At 40.5% G+C, this 18,719-nt stretch overlaps 11 non-coding genes and 1 pseudogene across 11 annotated transcripts; all 12 read right to left on the reverse strand.

Moving 5' to 3' along the window:
* Positions 1-121, reverse strand: LOC129096596 (U4 spliceosomal RNA; annotated as a pseudogene).
* Positions 122-416: 295 nt separating this feature from the next.
* On the reverse strand, positions 417-557 carry LOC129096584 (U4 spliceosomal RNA). Its single transcript, XR_008531481.1, has one exon. It is a non-coding gene; the product is annotated as a U4 spliceosomal RNA (small nuclear RNA).
* Positions 558-962: 405 nt separating this feature from the next.
* On the reverse strand, positions 963-1,103 carry LOC129096585 (U4 spliceosomal RNA). The gene has a single exon (XR_008531482.1). It is a non-coding gene; the product is annotated as a U4 spliceosomal RNA (small nuclear RNA).
* Positions 1,104-1,510: 407 nt separating this feature from the next.
* On the reverse strand, positions 1,511-1,651 carry LOC129096586 (U4 spliceosomal RNA). The gene has a single exon (XR_008531483.1). It is a non-coding gene; the product is annotated as a U4 spliceosomal RNA (small nuclear RNA).
* A 407-nt stretch (positions 1,652-2,058) lies between these two features.
* On the reverse strand, positions 2,059-2,199 carry LOC129096587 (U4 spliceosomal RNA). The gene has a single exon (XR_008531484.1). It is a non-coding gene; the product is annotated as a U4 spliceosomal RNA (small nuclear RNA).
* A 407-nt stretch (positions 2,200-2,606) lies between these two features.
* On the reverse strand, positions 2,607-2,747 carry LOC129096588 (U4 spliceosomal RNA). The gene has a single exon (XR_008531485.1). It is a non-coding gene; the product is annotated as a U4 spliceosomal RNA (small nuclear RNA).
* A 407-nt stretch (positions 2,748-3,154) lies between these two features.
* Positions 3,155-3,295, reverse strand: LOC129096589 (U4 spliceosomal RNA). The gene has a single exon (XR_008531486.1). It is a non-coding gene; the product is annotated as a U4 spliceosomal RNA (small nuclear RNA).
* A 406-nt stretch (positions 3,296-3,701) lies between these two features.
* Positions 3,702-3,842, reverse strand: LOC129096590 (U4 spliceosomal RNA). Its single transcript, XR_008531487.1, has one exon. It is a non-coding gene; the product is annotated as a U4 spliceosomal RNA (small nuclear RNA).
* A 407-nt stretch (positions 3,843-4,249) lies between these two features.
* On the reverse strand, positions 4,250-4,390 carry LOC129096591 (U4 spliceosomal RNA). The gene has a single exon (XR_008531488.1). It is a non-coding gene; the product is annotated as a U4 spliceosomal RNA (small nuclear RNA).
* Positions 4,391-4,797: 407 nt separating this feature from the next.
* Positions 4,798-4,938, reverse strand: LOC129096593 (U4 spliceosomal RNA). The gene has a single exon (XR_008531490.1). It is a non-coding gene; the product is annotated as a U4 spliceosomal RNA (small nuclear RNA).
* A 407-nt stretch (positions 4,939-5,345) lies between these two features.
* LOC129096594 (U4 spliceosomal RNA) lies at positions 5,346-5,486 on the reverse strand. Its single transcript, XR_008531491.1, has one exon. It is a non-coding gene; the product is annotated as a U4 spliceosomal RNA (small nuclear RNA).
* Positions 5,487-5,874: 388 nt separating this feature from the next.
* On the reverse strand, positions 5,875-6,014 carry LOC129096595 (U4 spliceosomal RNA). The gene has a single exon (XR_008531492.1). It is a non-coding gene; the product is annotated as a U4 spliceosomal RNA (small nuclear RNA).
* Positions 6,015-18,719: the final 12,705 nt, after the last annotated feature.

Consider the following 18,719-nt stretch of genomic DNA (forward strand, 5'->3'; position numbering starts at 1 on the left):
AAAATTGCCACAGCTGACTATATTTCAAGTCATCTCGGCGGGGTATTGGGTTAAGTTTTCAACCAGCAACAATCACGTCTCAGTAGAACTTCATAGACTATGAAATTGCCTCTGCGAGGATGCCCAGAGAACCAAAAGATTAGACAGTACCTGGTAAAACACTCACAAAGCTAATGGTGCATTTCTTCAACCGTACAGGGTTCTGCAGACGTGTTGATGGTGCATGTGATTGGCTTGTTGACTACAAACCACGCCCTCTCCATGTAATAGCAGTCATGGCTGGATGGGGAAGTAACAGGCCCTAAAGATAACCTACTTTGTGAGCTCAGCTTTTCAGTGGATTTTAGATATCCGATCGAGAACCGTAATCATTGAACTGACGTATTCAGGTTTTTATATTAACATAAAATGTAAAGTCTCCTTAGAGACGAACAAAAATTGCCACAGCTGACTATATTTCAAGTCATCTCGGCGGGGTATTGGGTTAAGTTTTCAACCAGCAACAATCACGTCTCAGTAGAACTTCATAGACTATGAAATTGCCTCTGCGAGAGGATGCCCAGGGAACCAAAAAGATTAGACAGTACCTGGTACAACACTCACAAAGCTAATGGTGCATTTCTTCAACCGTACAGGGTTCTGCAGACGTGTTGATGGTGCATGTGATTGGCTTGTTGACTACCAACCACGCCCTCTCCATGTAATGGCAGTTGGCTGGATGGGGAAGTAACAGGCCCTAAAGATAACCTACTTTGCGAGACTACTGTGGGAACCAAGAATAACTATGGACAGGCACGTTCGAACATGAATTCCAGGTTCTCAAAAATGTGGTTATTTGCGCCGAGACAACTTATAGACCACTCACGAAAGCTCAGCTTTTCAGTGGATTTTCGATATCCGATCGAGAACCGTAATCATTGAACTGACGTATTCAGGTTTTTATATTAACATAAAATGTAAAGTCTCCTTAGAGACGAACAAAAATTGCCACAGCTGACTATATTTCAAGTCATCTCGGCGGGGTATTGGGTTAAGTTTTCAACCAGCAACAATCACGTCTCAGTAGAACTTCATAGACTATGAAATTGCCTCTGCGAGAGGATGCCCAGGGAACCAAAAAGATTAGACAGTACCTGGTAAAACACTCACAAAGCTAATGGTGCATTTCTTCAACCGTACAGGGTTCTGCAGACGTGTTGATGGTGCATGTGATTGGCTTGTTGACTACCAACCACGCCCTCTCCATGTAATGGCAGTCATGGCTGGATGGGGAAGTAACAGGCCCTAAAGATAACCTACTTTGCGAGACTACTGTGGGAACCAAGAATAACTATGGACAGGCACGTTCGAACATGAATTCCAGGTTCTCAAAAATGTGGTTATTTGCGCCGAGACAACTTATAGACCACTCACGAAAGCTCAGCTTTTCAGTGGATTTTCGATAGCCGATCGAGAACCGTAATCATTGAACTGACGTATTCAGGTTTTTATATTAACATAAAATGTAAAGTCTCCTTAGAGACGAACAAAAATTGCCACAGCTGACTATATTTCAAGTCATCTCGGCGGGGTATTGGGTTAAGTTTTCAACCAGCAACAATCACGTCTCAGTAGAACTTCATAGACTATGAAATTGCCTCTGCGAGAGGATGCCCAGGGAACCAAAAAGATTAGACAGTACCTGGTAAAACACTCACAAAGCTAATGGTGCATTTCTTCAACCGTACAGGGTTCTGCAGACGTGTTGATGGTGCATGTGATTGGCTTGTTGACTACAAACCACGCCCTCTCCATGTAATAGCAGTCATGGCTGGATGGGGAAGTAACAGGCCCTAAAGATAACCTACTTTGCGAGACTACTGTGGGAACCAAGAATAACTATGGACAGGCACGTTCGAACATGAATTCCAGGTTCTCAAAAATGTGGTTATTTGCGCCGAGACAACTTATAGACCACTCACGAAAGCTCAGCTTTTCAGTGGATTTTCGATATCCGATCGAGAACCGTAATCATTGAACTGACGTATTCAGGTTTTTATATTAACATAAAATGTAAAGTCTCCTTAGAGACGAACAAAAATTGCCACAGCTGACTATATTTCAAGTCATCTCGGCGGGGTATTGGGTTAAGTTTTCAACCAGCAACAATCACGTCTCAGTAGAACTTCATAGACTATGAAATTGCCTCTGCGAGAGGATGCCCAGGGAACCAAAAAGATTAGACAGTACCTGGTAAAACACTCACAAAGCTAATGGTGCATTTCTTCAACCGTACAGGGTTCTGCAGACGTGTTGATGGTGCATGTGATTGGCTTGTTGACTACAAACCACGCCCTCTCCATGTAATAGCAGTCATGGCTGGATGGGGAAGTAACAGGCCCTAAAGATAACCTACTTTGCGAGACTACTGTGGGAACCAAGAATAACTATGGACAGGCACGTTCGAACATGAATTCCAGGTTCTCAAAAATGTGGTTATTTGCGCCGAGACAACTTATAGACCACTCACGAAAGCTCAGCTTTTCAGTGGATTTTAGATATCTGATCGAGAACCGTAATCATTGAACTGATGTATTCAGGTTTTTATATTAACATAAAATGTAAAGTCTCCTTAGAGACGAACAAAAATTGCCACAGCTGACTATATTTCAAGTCATCTCGGCGGGGTATTGGGTTAAGTTTTCAACCAGCAACAATCACGTCTCAGTAGAACTTCATAGACTATGAAATTGCCTCTGCGAGAGGATGCCCAGGGAACTAAAAAGATTAGACAGTACCTGGTAAAACACTCACAAAGCTAATGGTGCATTTCTTCAACCGTACAGGGTTCTGCAGACGTGTTGATGGTGCATGTGATTGGCTTGTTGACTACAAACCACGCCCTCTCCATGTAATGGCAGTCATGGCTGGATGGGGAAGTAACAGGCCCTAAAGATAACCTACTTTGCGAGACTACTGTGGGAACCAAGAATAACTATGGACAGGCACGTTCGAACATGAATTCCAGGTTCTCAAAAATGTGGTTATTTGCGCCGAGACAACTTATAGACCACTCACGAAAGCTCAGCTTTTCAGTGGATTTTAGATATCTGATCGAGAACCGTAATCATTGAACTGACATATTCAGGTTTTTATATTAACATAAAATGTAAAGTCTCCTTAGAGACGAACAAAAATTGCCACAGCTGACTATATTTCAAGTCATCTCGGCGGGGTATTGGGTTAAGTTTTCAACCAGCAACAATCACGTCTCAGTAGAACTTCATAGACTATGAAATTGCCTCTGCGAGAGGATGCCCAGGAACCAAAAAGATTAGACAGTACCTGGTAAAACACTCACAAAGCTAATGGTGCATTTCTTCAACCGTACAGGGTTCTGCAGACGTGTTGATGGTGCATGTGATTGGCTTGTTGACTACAAACCACGCCCTCTCCATGTAATAGCAGTCATGGCTGGATGGGGAAGTAACAGGCCCTAAAGATAACCTACTTTGCGAGACTACTGTGGGAACCAAGAATAACTATGGACAGGCACGTTCGAACATGAATTCCAGGTTCTCAAAAATGTGGTTATTTGCGCCGAGACAACTTATAGACCACTCACGAAAGCTCAACTTTTCAGTGGATTTTAGATAGCCGATCGAGAACCGTAATCATTGAACTGACGTATTCAGGTTTTTATATTAACATAAAATGTAAAGTCTCCTTAGAGACGAACAAAAATTGCCACAGCTGACTATATTTCAAGTCATCTCGGCGGGGTATTGGGTTAAGTTTTCAACCAGCAACAATCACGTCTCAGTAGAACTTCATAGACTATGAAATTGCCTCTGCGAGAGGATGCCCAGGGAACCAAAAAGATTAGACAGTACCTGGTAAAACACTCACAAAGCTAATGGTGCATTTCTTCAACCGTACAGGGTTCTGCAGACGTGTTGATGGTGCATGTGATTGGCTTGTTGACTACAAACCACGCCCTCTCCATGTAATAGCAGTCATGGCTGGATGGGGAAGTAACAGGCCCTAAAGATAACCTACTTTGCGAGACTACTGTGGGAACCAAGAATAACTATGGACAGGCACGTTCGAACATGAATTCCAGGTTCTCAAAAATGTGGTTATTTGCGCCGAGACAACTTATAGACCACTCACGAAAGCTCAGCTTTTCAGTGGATTTTCGATATCCGATCGAGAACCGTAATCATTGAACTGATGTATTCAGGTTTTTATATTAACATAAAATGTAAAGTCTCCTTAGAGACGAACAAAAATTGCCACAGCTGACTATATTTCAAGTCATCTCGGCGGGGTATTGGGTTAAGTTTTCAACCAGCAACAATCACGTCTCAGTAGAACTTCATAGACTATGAAATTGCCTCTGCGAGAGGATGCCCAGGGAACCAAAAAGATTAGACAGTACCTGGTAAAACACTCACAAAGCTAATGGTGCATTTCTTCAACCGTACAGGGTTCTACAGACGTGTTGATGGTGCATGTGATTGGCTTGTTGACTACCAACCACGCCCTCTCCATGTAATGGCAGTCATGGCTGGATGGGGAAGTAACAGGCCCTAAAGATAACCTACTTTGCGAGACTACTGTGGGAACCAAGAATAACTATGGACAGGCACGTTCGAACATGAATTCCAGGTTCTCAAAAATGTGGTTATTTGCGCCGAGACAACTTATAGACCACTCACGAAAGCTCAGCTTTTCAGTGGATTTTCGATAGCCGATCGAGAACCGTAATCATTGAACTGACGTATTCAGGTTTTTATATTAACATAAAATGTAAAGTCTCCTTAGAGACGAACAAAAATTGCCACAGCTGACTATATTTCAAGTCATCTCGGCGGGGTATTGGGTTAAGTTTTCAACCAGCAACAATCACGTCTCAGTAGAACTTCATAGACTATGAAATTGCCTCTGCGAGAGGATGCCCAGGGAACCAAAAAGATTAGACAGTACCTGGTAAAACACTCACAAAGCTAATGGTGCATTTCTTCAACCGTACAGGGTTCTGCAGACGTGTTGATGGTGCATGTGATTGGCTTGTTGACTACCAACCACGCCCTCTCCATGTAATGGCAGTCATGGCTGGATGGGGAAGTAACAGGCCCTAAAGATAACCTACTTTGCGAGACTACTGTGGGAACCAAGAATAACTATGGACAGGCACGTTCGAACATGAATTCCAGGTTCTCAAAAATGTGGTTATTTGCGCCGAGACAACTTATAGACCACTCACGAAAGCTCAGCTTTTCAGTGGATTTTCGATAGCCGATCGAGAACCGTAATCATTGAACTGACGTATTCAGGTTTTTATATTAACATAAAATGTAAAGTCTCCTTAGAGACGAACAAAAATTGCCACAGCTGACTATATTTCAAGTCATCTCGGCGGGGTATTGGGTTAAGTTTTCAACCAGCAACAATCACGTCTCAGTAGAACTTCATAGACTATGAAATTGCCTCTGCGAGAGGATGCCCAGGGAACCAAAAAGATTAGACAGTACCTGGTAAAACACTCACAAAGCTAATGGTGCATTTCTTCAACCGTACAGGGTTCTGCAGACGTGTTGATGGTGCATGTGATTGGCTTGTTGACTACAAACCACGCCCTCTCCATGTAATGGCAGTCATGGCTGGATGGGGAAGTAACAGGCCCTAAAGATAACCTACTTTGCGAAATAACTATGGACAGGCACGTTCGAACATGAATTCCAGGTTCTCAAAAATGTGGTTATTTGCGCCGAGACAACTTATAGACCACTCACGAAAGCTCAGCTTTTCAGTGGATTTTCGATATCTGATCGAGAACCGTAATCATTGAACTGACGTATTCAGGTTTTTATATTAACATAAAATGTAAAGTCTCCTTAGAGATGAACAAAATTGCCACAGCTGACTATATTTCAAGTCATCTCGGCGGGGTATTGGGTTAAGTTTTCAACCAGCAACAATCACGTCTCAGTAGAACTTCATAGACTATGAAATTGCCTCTGCGAGAGGATGCCCAGGAACCAAAAAGATTAGACAGTACCTGGTAAAACACTCACAAAGCTAATGGTGCATTTCTTCAACCGTACAGGTTCTACAGACGTGTTGATGGTGCATGTGATTGGCTTGTTGACTACCAACCACGCCCTCTCCATGTAATGGCAGTCATGGCTACACACAGTGAGAGAAAGATTGGTGAAAATCATTATAAGCAGGTGTGTTTAGATAGATTTAGTTCCCCTGGCTGCTTCTGCTCAAACTCTCTCTCTCTCTCTCTCTCTGTCTCTCTCTCTCTCTCTCTCTCTCTCTCTCTCTCTCTCTCTCTCTCTCTCTGTCTTCTTCTCTGTCCCTCTTGCTCTTACCATGAAGTTGTTTTCTGTTTAACAAATGTAGTTTGGCTCGAAACACCCCAGAAAGATAAAGAAGCATGCATTTTCAACAGGAATGAAGTCAAAGTGGAGTCCTAAAACACATACTCACGGACTGAGTAGCAATCACACGCATACATTTCATGAAGCCCGAAATGTGAGATTCAAGGGGTATTCCTCTGCACAAACACACACACAAGCATGGGCTGTGAACATGTGACATCCACTCTATTAATACACACCATGTGTTTAATGTGCCTACAGATAATCATGTCGCCAGTTCCCACATATTTTTGTTCTTGTCATATCTAATTACTTTTGTGTATTTTTTTCTCAGTTGAGTGCTTGTCAATTCTAACTTTTGCTTTGACATGTTTGGGAAGTGAGCTGTCATGAGTGCTTCTTAAGTGTGCTTTTATCATCAGGCAAACTCAATTAGCTCATAGAATTATGTCTTTATTATTGCACTGTGTTTGTTATTTACTGTACGAACCAGTTAATCACCTAGTCAATGTCCTTGTATGTGTAACATACTTGGCAATAAACAGTTTTTTTGATGTGTTTTTTAAGCTGTTTAGCAGTCAATATCTGATTGCTTTTGCAAGGTTCCGATACCAGAAGAAAATCACACGGTCACCAAAAGCATACAGATCAATTCTCTAGGGCCAGTGAATATCCACAGCAAATTCCATCAATATCTGACCAGGATAATGTTCCTTGTTGTGCGACTTGTTGTGTTGTTGTCCTCATACTTCATGGCAATCTGGCCAGTAACTGGCAATATTTCTTTTTTTGGACCAATGTCATTGCCGTATGAGAGGGACTGTATGAAAAACAACAACATCATGTGGCTGCGTTACCATTAAAGCCTCTTCGTGTCCCCCAGATTGGCAAAGCATGTGCTGTCATCTGTTTCCTGTTGCTGCATATATTAACTAGTTAAGCATGTGCAGGTGCATGCTTATCCATGAATCAGAGTGTGTGTGTGTGTGTGTGTGTGTGTGTGTGTGTGTGTGTGTGTGTGTGTGTGTGTGTGTGTGTGTGTGTGTGTGTGTGTGTGTGTGTGTGTGTGTGTGTGTGTGTGTGTGTGTGTGGTTGTTCTGTATGCAAAATTGAAAGCTCACATTTTTCTGGAATATATCCTGATGTAATTCGTACACTATTCTGGTTAATGTTCTTAAAGGTTGCCAAAGTTTAGGTGTGTTGTAAATTGTAAAAAACAAAAAGCATAGGAAGCAAAGTTTCTAGACGGATTCCATCAAATTACTCTCAAGGTATGCAAATAAAATGGGTTCTACGGTTACCTGCGAGTCTCCCCTTAACAGACTGTAAGTGACTACAGCCTCATGAAAACAGTTGGTCGGGTATGCCGTCGAACGGCCTTTGAACAAATGTAGTGACTGGCCAAGTGTTATAATTGGCTTTAACACTTGAAACTGTTTGGCTAGCTACCTAGGTGTAGTACTACCGGGCGTATGTTGAGTGGTTTTAATTTGATAAAATACAATTGGGGTGTGAGATTATGTTTCTTTCCATGTTTCCTTTTCTGTCTTGAACTGACATTATTGGAACAGTTAACCAGAACAGGTATAAGAACAAATGAAGATCACCTAAAACAAGTTGTTAATGGAGAAATGAAAGACATTTAGCTTCAAATTCATCATGTAGAAATGGTATGTCTTTACATTTGAATAACATTGGTTGGTGTATGGGCTGCACGGTGGTGTAGTGTTTAGCACTGTCGCCTCACAGCAAGAGGGGCCTGGGTTCAATTCCCGGGCTGGACAACCTTCTGTGTGGAGTTTGGATGTTCTCTCTGTGTCAGCGTGGGTTCTCTCCGGGTTCTCCGGCTTCCTCCCACAGTCCAAAGACATGCAGCTAAGGTTCATTGAAGACTCTAAATTGCCCGTAGGTGTGGATGTGAGGGTGAATGGTTGTGACAGACTGGCGACCTGTCCAGGGTGAACCCTGCCTTCACCCATTGACAGCTGAGATCGGCTCCAGCACCCCTGCGACCCTTAACTGGATAAGCAGGTTACGGAAAATGGATGGTTGGATGGATGGTTGGTGTATGTATTGTACTTGTTTGAATCTACATTCAAAAGAAGGTCAAAACAAACTGCAAAGTCTTACTTGCCTTGTTCTGTATGTTTTAGTGTAGGTGGGATTAAGGGTGCCATTTTATTGGATGACCTCTTCAGACTGCATTAGAGACCGAAAGTGCTGTGACCTAAAGCACCCCTTAACCACTCAAAAGCCCTTCACTGGCAATCACCTCGCCCTCGACGAGTCCCTTTTTGGTTTTAACAGTGGCTAGGCTGTTATGTTACTTTACATCTGTATGCGTGATTACATGCTCAAATGCCCTGTGTGGGGACGAAGGTTCTTGGTCTGACTTATTCTTTTTCAAACTTAAAAGTAGACAACAATGAAAAATTCCCTCTGCCTCAAAAGGAAAGCAAGACCAGAGCATAGTTGTTAAAATGGGACAAAGAGTTTCAGGGGAATTTGCCATTTACAGTCAGGCACTGTTCACAGCTCTCCTATGGAGACCCGAAACATAGAGTCCCCTGGGACAGATATGCTGTGTTCTTCATAGAAGATTTATGGCTGTTTATGTTTGGCTTGGTATTTAAACAAAACAAATGATAAATACTGGAGCTATGCAATAAAAGTAGGCTGGACTAACCATAAGGAATAACAATTGAAATGTGCTGAACAGATGTTTATAAGGGATGTAGACTTGATGAGTGCTTAGAGTCTACTAAAATGAATGGTAAAACATGCCCTTGATTTACTTTCCTCAGGGTGTGTTTGTGTAAGTGTGTATCATGGCGCTAATGTGTATCACAGTCATGAGAACGGAGATTGGCTTCATGAGAAGCTATACACATGTACAAATGCAGTACATTGAAGTCACACAAAGCATAATGTTAAAGACTCAGGGCCTTAAGAATTGTGATGGCTACTGTGTCCGTTAAAATGAACCTTGGTCAGTTGGTGAGGTTGGTCAGTGGGTCCATCCAGCCTGACATTGTACTTATATTTGGTTCTAAGCAAATTGTCTCAACATTTACAAGCCAGACAGCATATCACTTGGTACCACTGCCCTGACTTTTGGAGAACAAAATGCCCAGCAGAGCCATTGTAGATGATCAAGGTTGATTTCTTTGATGTTTTTTTGTCTTTCCCATAGCATTCCCTTTAGGTCTGTATATTCCTTTCAATAACAGTTAAAACCCTAAACAAGGTGTATCATGTTTGTTCTGACCTTTCCTCTATCACAACTTTACTCATGAAAATCTAATTTAAAGATACACATTATCGGATCATACTAACATGCTTCCCAGAGGTTGAACTCTTCCCAATTCGTGACTCTTTCTCACTACTTGAAAGACAAATCAGATATTTTCAACCCCTGTAATGAAAAGTCTCAAAGAAAATTGCTCTATAAAACAGTTTCATATTTTGCGGTAATAAACATTGCAGCTCAAAGACCATGAGACTTTGGATTATTAGTATGATGTAAGTAGTATAAACTAGAAAGCACCCAAAAACACATACTTCTGACAGGGTCACATCATCTTTATTGATTGATTGAGATGTGGGGCAGTGATTGAATATGGAAATGACTGAATATGGCCATGACGATGGTGGAATCATTGGAAGAGAAATTGGCGGTTTGTAACCAGTACTATTGTCTACAATGACTTGATGCCACTGCACAGCCACAAATGGGCTTGCCACGCAAATCCAATTATTTTGAACAGCACAAAATGTGGAGCGGGGACAGGGAGACAGTGTGTTTCGGGAAACAGTGTGTTTCGCTCTCAGCAAATGGTATATTAATCACCGGTCTGCTGAGACTTACTTCCTAGAAAATATGTATGAAAACCTCTTGGTTTATATATTTTTTTAAACAGAGCTAAAAGTTGATCTTGATTTAGTTTGACCAGCCATTCTCTTTCCAGTCTACAGAGTTTGAATGCAGGTTTTTATTCATTATATAGTAACAACATTTAACATTTAAAAGCAAAACTGCACGTTCAGGTGATTGATTTTTGCAATTAAAGGTTATTTCCTGAGAGTGGTTCAATTATTACTGCTGGTAAAGCAGTTTGCGGTATGTTTGAGCAGGGAAAAAATGGGGGGAAAAAAACACGATACAAGAGCAAGGTAACAAGTTCCATACAACTGCAAATCAACATGTACCCTGATGTTTGTACGTGGGATCAGTCCGCACATGGGTGATGTAATGAGTCTTGTCAGTGGAACAGTGCCAATTTCAAGCCTGACCCTTGATGTTGCCTCTTCCTTGTCCCACCTGAGCTGCTACCAGACTAAGACAGTAATCTGGCTCCAACTGTCATAGATCATAAACCTAAACCCAGGCTTAAAATCATTCCATTAGAAATCTCTGGGATTTCCTTCAGGTCCATGTTTTTCAACAGACATATCTGTAGCAGCCATATGCCCCTGACTATAAAGATTGTAGTGCACATTACACCCAGCCATTAGGATGACACTCAAGAATCCATTCTAGTTTAGAAAATAGCTCCTGTTTCAAACTCCTATGTCTACTCTATTTCTCCATGTCACTTGGGAAAGAACCACTGCTGGCAACCCTCTGGACATTTTCGCTCTGTGCTGCATCAAGGGAAGCCGTGAAGTCACCTTTCCATTCAGGCTGTGAAGCTTTCACCCCTCACTTACTATTCAGCTAACTGTTTCAGCTGCTAGCTTCTCAAGCCACTAAGCTGCACCCGGTGGCTCATTTTGTATGTTTTTTCGGAGGTAATAATCATCACATGTCGAGGCGGACAGACAGAAATACTGATGGTGTGTTTCATCATCACATTCTGTCCATGTTCTCTGGTGATTCTTGAAGTGGGGTCCGTAGCACTCTGCCGGGGTTTCCACAAAATAATTTCATATTAATTATAAAATTGTGCTGTATCATTAAAAAGCCCATGTCTACAGATGGGGACCATTTGGGCAAATTAAACAAGCATATTATGTCCATTACTCCCTTCCATATATGATTGTGGCACATCATGTCAATCACTTCACTCAGGGCACAATGAACCGGTCCTATGGCAGCTTAGCATGGAGCAATGTTTATGTGATGATAAAACCCAAACCAGCTAAGGTGAAAAAAATCTATCTGTCAATAGTTATATGAAGTTTGATTGATTCAGAACAGCGACAGGCGCCAAAATGCTTCATGTGTCTTTAGGTGCTAGCCATGAGGCCATGAAGACATCCAAGCTAAAGTGAGAAATGATTACAAAGTACCAGGAGTGGTGCTTGTAATCATTTGTTAAAAAAAAGGTAAAAAGAAAAATGTGGAAAACATCAGCAAAATGTTGAACCTGTCCAAAACTTTAGGGAAAGCAAAGAAGGCTTCTTATCTCAGTGCTCAACGTATTGTTTGAAAAAAGAGGCCACACTCAATTTCATGAGCTTACACCCTCAGCACCAGTTGAAGTGAAGCTTGGGACAGTGGCAGCTCATCAACTGAAAGCTACACCACTCTCAAATGACGCTGTCAGAATTCTTTCACAGCTACTGGATGGCTGCGTTCCTGTCAGCCATTTTCAACTGGACGAATTAAAAGACATCGCTAGTTAAGCTCAGCTGATTTGTTTTGGTTAAATCAATTACTTGGAAAGTATAATTGATGTCAAGTTGGGTCCTAATACAATGTGAATAAAGTGAACCTCTGTTTAAAGTATAAAAGTGGTATTAACATGAATCAAATTGAAATGTGTATCTGACACACTATGAAACAGGTCTTACATATTTTGTTTGAAAGTTTTATAACAAATAGATTAAATGGCATCTAAGAGTAAAAGTGGCAGTGAGCATATGCTTACTCAGGGTTTTTGGAAAATGTTCTCCACTGTATGTCCTCCCGTGTCCCAAAAAGCTGGAGAACTTTTAAATGATGATCACTAATAAATGGTGAAGTATATGAACTCTGCTGCAGGTGCCCTGCTGCTGCTGTTTAACTTGTTTTGTCTCAAAAGATACAATACAATAATATCCACCTCTGCCAATTTTGTTGTTGCTGTCCAATACTCCCTTAATGCTGGACAAAGTATGCACACACAGGAATGCAGACAGTGTGGCATACACAGCCCACATGTTGTGCAGTAACTCATCTGTCTGTCTATTGTGTGACAGACAGATGGGAAATCTGTCTCACAGGGAAGTCATAGTACACAGTCTTTAAAAAACTAATTGTATTTGTCTTATTTATTTATAAATTGGTATATTAAAGACTGTTTCTGAACCTAAACATGACATTGCATTATAAAAAAATATTAAGCTTCACTTTCAGGGGAATTACATTTGTAATTTAAAAGTAACATTTCCATCACAAATCCACAGCAGTATGTCTTCAGAGAGAGTTCCAGTGAAGCTGTATGTTAGGGCTTAGGAAAAGATTGTGGTTTGGTTTTAAATAAGTACATTAGGTATGTAAGTAAGTTTTTTATTTAACTGGTGCTCGTAAAGTCTGGAAGTTACATGACAAAACTAGAGGGAAATAAGTTAACATTGAATTGGTTTCACACGGGACACAAACTTCAGTCTGCTTGGTGAAAGTCCTTTACTTGTTTGACACATCCAACCTCTCCCTCTGCTCTGAGTGGACTTTCTTGTTCTTAATACTACGTCAGTTGCTTTGACGTTCTAATACCAACGTGGATGTGTTTACATTGTAAGTTGAAAGCCCGGTGCATCGCATACAGACACTATAGGGGCCTCAAGGGATTCAGACGCCGAGGGCCACTGTATAAGCTGTGGTATTTGACGGGTTTGGACTGAGAACGGGTTGCCACAGTAACCAAAACGCTTGTTTCTAGAGACAATTTAACTATTTCTTAATAATTTGTTCATCACTAAAAACATTTTATTTACCTCTATTATATTGGAGTCGTAACCAGTTTAGAGTCTGCAGGACACTCAAATAAATAGTTGGGCCATGGTCAAGGTTCGTAGGGAGAGGTTTAAAACAGAGGAATAGACACACAAAGGAACTGGAGCCAAACAATGGTTTGAATTAAAATATTATATTGAACCTTGTAAAAATAGAAAAAATAAAATATTTTAAATTGAAATTTAGTGCAACATTGACAATGTTAATCAACACATTCCGTTGAAATGGTAAAAATGTCTCTGAAATGTTTCAGTGTTCCTTCCGTTTGTTCCTTTAAAGTGGCACTATAATGCTTTTCCACTTTTTCCCTCTCATTTAGTGTGTTATATATATATTTTTTTGTGTGTAAAACCTGAAGTCAACGCCTAAAAGGAGTTACCCTCCCCCTCAGAATCACTGCTCCTGAGCTGCCTGAAACGGCTCGATTGAATTCACTCCTTCACTTACGTAACATTATTACCTCATAAGAGAGAGGTTGAGAAGAGGTGCTGCAGGACAGCCAGGATGAGAAAAACAAGGCGGATTATGAGCATTAACACATGTAAACATGTTGTAACTGTAACTTGAGATAAAAATATGCACCCGGAAAATAGCATAATAGGGCCTGTTTAAGTTCAAGTTCCTTCAATTCAAAGATCACAATTCAAAAGAATAAGGCAAGTAGTGAGATGTATTGCCTTCTTAATCCTACCACACTGGTGCACTCAGGTGATGAGAAATGAAGAAGCTGTTGCCTTCATCTCAGCAACAAGGTTAATCTTGGTCCAACTCCTCGGGGTAAGGAGATGATCGGGTTCAGTGGTGGCTCGCCATCTCCCTCATCAGGGAGAGTTTAATATCCAGTATCAAAGGTCTCCAGAGAGCCTCAAAAAACCTAACCTGTTCAAAACAAGGCTATCACTATAATGAAATTCCAATCTTTTTTATGACCATAATAAATGTCACATCAAAAATTTAAAAAAAAATACTCGTAATTCTCACATGGAGCATTTTATCCTTGTTTAACCTACAAGGAATATTTTTTTTCACGCTGTTAACGTGCACAGTATACCACCAACAAAAGTACCAAAAACCACCAACAGTTTATATAGCTACAACTCATATTCACATTTCCATCGTATTATCAATGCAAAACTATGCTGCTTTAATTAAACATGTAACACTCTCATTTGAACGGACACTTCACATATCAATGCCACTGCGTTGACAGACAACGTGGCTAATACAGTTAGCATGTTAGCTTAACTTAGCAAAAGTCACCAAGATGCTGCCAAAAGTTATAAACTCCTGGCGCATAGGTCTCTGAATCAGCTCTCACGTCGCATAAGTGCAGTCTCACAATGCGCTTAGTGGCTCTGACAGTTTTAGCGGCCAACAAATAGCGCTCGTTCACTCCCGCTTTTACTCATTAGGTGAAATCAACTTCTTACTGGTAGGGCGGGACTAAATTCCTAAAACTGCTGTGATTGACACTTTGTTTAACAAAAAGAAATAAGATTGAATTGAAATAACATTAAAGACTTAAATTATCTGCGTGGACACATGACAAATAGAAAATAATCCTAATAAAAAAGAATATTAGAGAATCAAATTCTATACCTGGTTACATCAGATAACTCCGGGCCTAATATCTCTAACCAAAGCACATAAAATCTAATCTATCTGCATGGCTACACTAAGTGTAAGCCAGAAAATATGTGGTTAAAAGACCGAAGCACAGGCACAGTCAGATACTCTGGGGAATTATGAATGTTAATATGAATAGTCTTCTTTTTGTTACAACATTACACCACAAAATAATACATTTACAACAAAAACTGAGATTTATCCCCCCAAAAAAAGAAAAGTCCCCTTCAAAGAAAATTTTGAAGCGTAGTGATAAGATGTAGGGTTTTACAATATCTTATTTATAGCCAAAGCCATCTCCATTAACCTTTCTAGTTCTGCTCAGTAGCTTTAGCCTTGGTACATTTTACTGGTTGTACAAGTGAAACATGGTTTTTAGGGTCACACATGTGCATTGACACTTCTGGAAGGGGTTATTAATTTCATATTTGATAATTTGTGAGTTTTATGCACCTTTCTGTATTATATTTCCACCAATTGAATCTTGTTTTATATCTGAAAAATACTTTAAGCACATCAGGTAAAACTGATTGACAGAAACACGTTTCAGTGCTTCCATCCCTCGCAAATTTCATCTAAAACATCCCTTACCATATGTATGTGTGCATCCACGCATTTGGTTTTGCTTTAAGCACACAAATGTTTTTGTTATTTCTGTAGGTGTGTGGGTGGCTGTATGTGTGCTCTTGCTTACAGTTGTGTTAGCTTGTGTGTCTGTGACATGACCAATTTGCTGTGGAATACATCGAGCTATTAAAGTGAAATGGAGTAAGTGTGATGTTGGTCATAAATAGGCCTTGTTATCCTGACTAATAGGCCGTGTGTGTGTGTGTGTGTATGTGTGTGGGGGGGTGTCTAGTTGTGTGACTCTATGTTCGTGCATGAGTGCGAGGCAAAGGGAAAGAGAGAGAGTTATTGTAGGTAATAAGGTTACTTTTCAATTGCTACCAGGTGTGTGAGTGAGACTGAGACGTGGGAGAATTAGAGACTCCCAGCTCGCATTCTGCTCCATTTGTTTCAATCTGCTCTCTGCTTTCCTTCTCTCCTGATTTATTTTTTCTTTCCCTTGCACTTTTCTTTCTTTCTTTTCTTGTTTCTCTTCTTTCTTCCTCTTTTATTTTGTTCCAATTGCCAGCCCTTTCACTTTCCCATTCCTCTGTCCAACCTCATGTTTGCCCAAGAGATGGATCATTTACTCAAGGAAGGGTTTGTTTGAATTACACTGATCGTTGCAACATATAAAAGGGGGGGATGGTTGGGAGACGGTGCTCTAACTTTGGCATCACTCAAGGTTATACTTGACAGCAGTTTGCTACGTGTTACGATCTGTTTATTAACTAGGACGGCTAATGATAAGGACTGTCTGATAAGAATGTGTATGACCAAGGGACCGAGTTGAACTTAAACACAGTTCCATTGGCGCGTCTTAAGGGAGAGCAAACAGGTTAGCAGGACACGCAAATATGAGCTAGCCCAAATCCCTAATGAGTAGAAAGGGTAGAGCTAACAGCTAATATATCAATGTATTCCTCTGGCCGAGAATGAGAAGGAGATTAGATCTTGAGATGTCGGTTTGGTTTCAATTAGGAAGGGGGTGGGAGGATGTCATGACTTCAAAATCCTTCAGTCTCTTTGGGTCTGTTTCACTCCCTCTCTGTTTTTCTCACACTATCCACAAATGCCAATTTTTTTTCAGATTTGGTACAGGAACTGAGTTTTAGGAAGATAAGCTCATATTGCTCAATTTAAAGTCAATCAGGTTTCATGGTGCTGGCCAGTCTGAAAGAAATGAAAAGGGTACATAATGATTTGTTCCTTTCATTTATCAAATCATGCAATGACTGGTGGGCAGTGATAATTAATAGTAATAAATAAAGAAGAGCCCGCACAATAGAGGTTAAGACTACTTTTAACTACTTTTGTTTTTCTTGTAGCACAGAAGACATTGCTGCCCTGAGAAGACCGAAACTTCGGCATTGGTACATTTTCAGGGGAGATAAAGTTTTCTGTATGCCAACAAATTGATCTCTTACTTTGTTAAAGTAAGAACATTTCTAATGACACTTTGTCCTATCATATTGATAGTAAACCCCAGCAACATCCTTAGTTTATTCAGGAAGACCAGTGAAGGAAGTGCACAATTGAGTTACAGCAACTAGTTCTTACTCCCAACACGTCAAATTCTTCTGTTTGGTCAGTGCCCCTTGGCATCTAATACCAAAGCAACAAGGCACCCTTTAACCTCTATATGCGACACACCAGGCTTTCAACAATCTCCAATGTAAACTGATCTGCTGCATAATTAGATTGTCAGAGCAACTAGTATAAAGTCCACATAGACTGCTAAAGTCGGCTGGATGGGTCACTCAAACAAAGGACCTTCACCCAGGAGGCAGCTGTTAGTGTCCCATGAAACTGTTCAGTCCATACAACTGAAACTATACAGTACATTTGTGGGATGGATTTTGAATAGAATTAAATCTTCAGCAGTCACTAAACAAAGGCAAACTTTGGTTGCTAATCCGTCCACCAGGACCTCCACATTTGCAGCTGTTTTCACTCTTTCATGAGAAAAGTTATGTAGTTTTTAAGCTGTTTAACAAGTAACTAATGCAGTTGTTTTCCCAGGGAAAACCTCACCCCCATCTTTTACTCACTCTCCCTTTTTCTTACTGAAACACCCTTTACTTCGAGCTCTGGACCTTGTGTTAGCTATCATGCCTCTTTTAGCTCTACTTTGTACTTGTAGTCCTCCAAGAAGTGCGAGAGAAAAGTAAACATTGTGTTATAAAGAACACACCCATACGACATAGAATATCAGCAGATTACGTATGCTCTATGAAAAGACGATTGGAAGCTGGAATTAATATTAATGGACGCACCACATAAAACAGCCTTTTTTAAGATGTTTTGTATATATTTCCATCAACACAAGAGCACAGCACTTTCCACTTCATATTTCTATTCCTTTTAATGTTGTCAACTAGGTATGAAGTGGTTTACAGTATTTGTGAGTCTGTTTATGTAATCTGCATGTGCTGTAGAAAGCCTACTTCCTAACCAATCCAATTCCCTTTTGAAGTGTGCCAAAATAATGGAGGCAACGCTCCTGTGTGTATCTTTTTATACACAGAACAACCAGCATTCCTGTAGGACAATGTTTTCAGAGCATATAAAATAAATATGAACCTTGAATAAAAGCCAGGCTAAAAAGATATGTCTTAAGGTTTCTTTAAAAATCTCTACAGAGGTGCAGTCCCTCAGATCTCAGAACATATAGGTAACATTACGTTAAACATGACACCACATCAAAATTTAAATCTCCAAAGGATCTGTTTTGTTTTTTTCATTCATATAGGCATAGCAACATTTAAAGAAAAAAATATATTTTTTCTCCTACCATCAGGACATTGTAATTATATATGAGAGCACGTTACAAGAAAGTTGCCATCCTTGTTAAAAAAAAATCATTAACCCTCCCAACCTTCTACCAATCTTCTTCATCAGTAATAGACTTCTGAAAAAAGTAATTCTGTGAAGAAGGCAGGCAGAGTGCAGGTATTTGCCGAATGTGGGTGCAGAAAATTTTAAATCAAACTACTGTTAATAACAAGCCACACATCTGCCAATGGCTGTGAAAGAGGTCATCTGCATGCCAAAGAGAGGGCCCTTTGGCATTTCCCCCAAAAAACACTTTTTGCACCCTTACTGCTATTGTGCATTGGTGAATCTACCCTGCATCAGGTTGCCCTCCCCTGTTGTATACAAACGTAATTTCTTGG

The sequence above is a fragment of the Anoplopoma fimbria genome, chromosome 9 (genome assembly GCF_027596085.1).
Source record: "Anoplopoma fimbria isolate UVic2021 breed Golden Eagle Sablefish chromosome 9, Afim_UVic_2022, whole genome shotgun sequence".
In the NCBI taxonomy this organism is placed as follows: Eukaryota; Metazoa; Chordata; class Actinopteri; order Perciformes; family Anoplopomatidae; genus Anoplopoma; species Anoplopoma fimbria.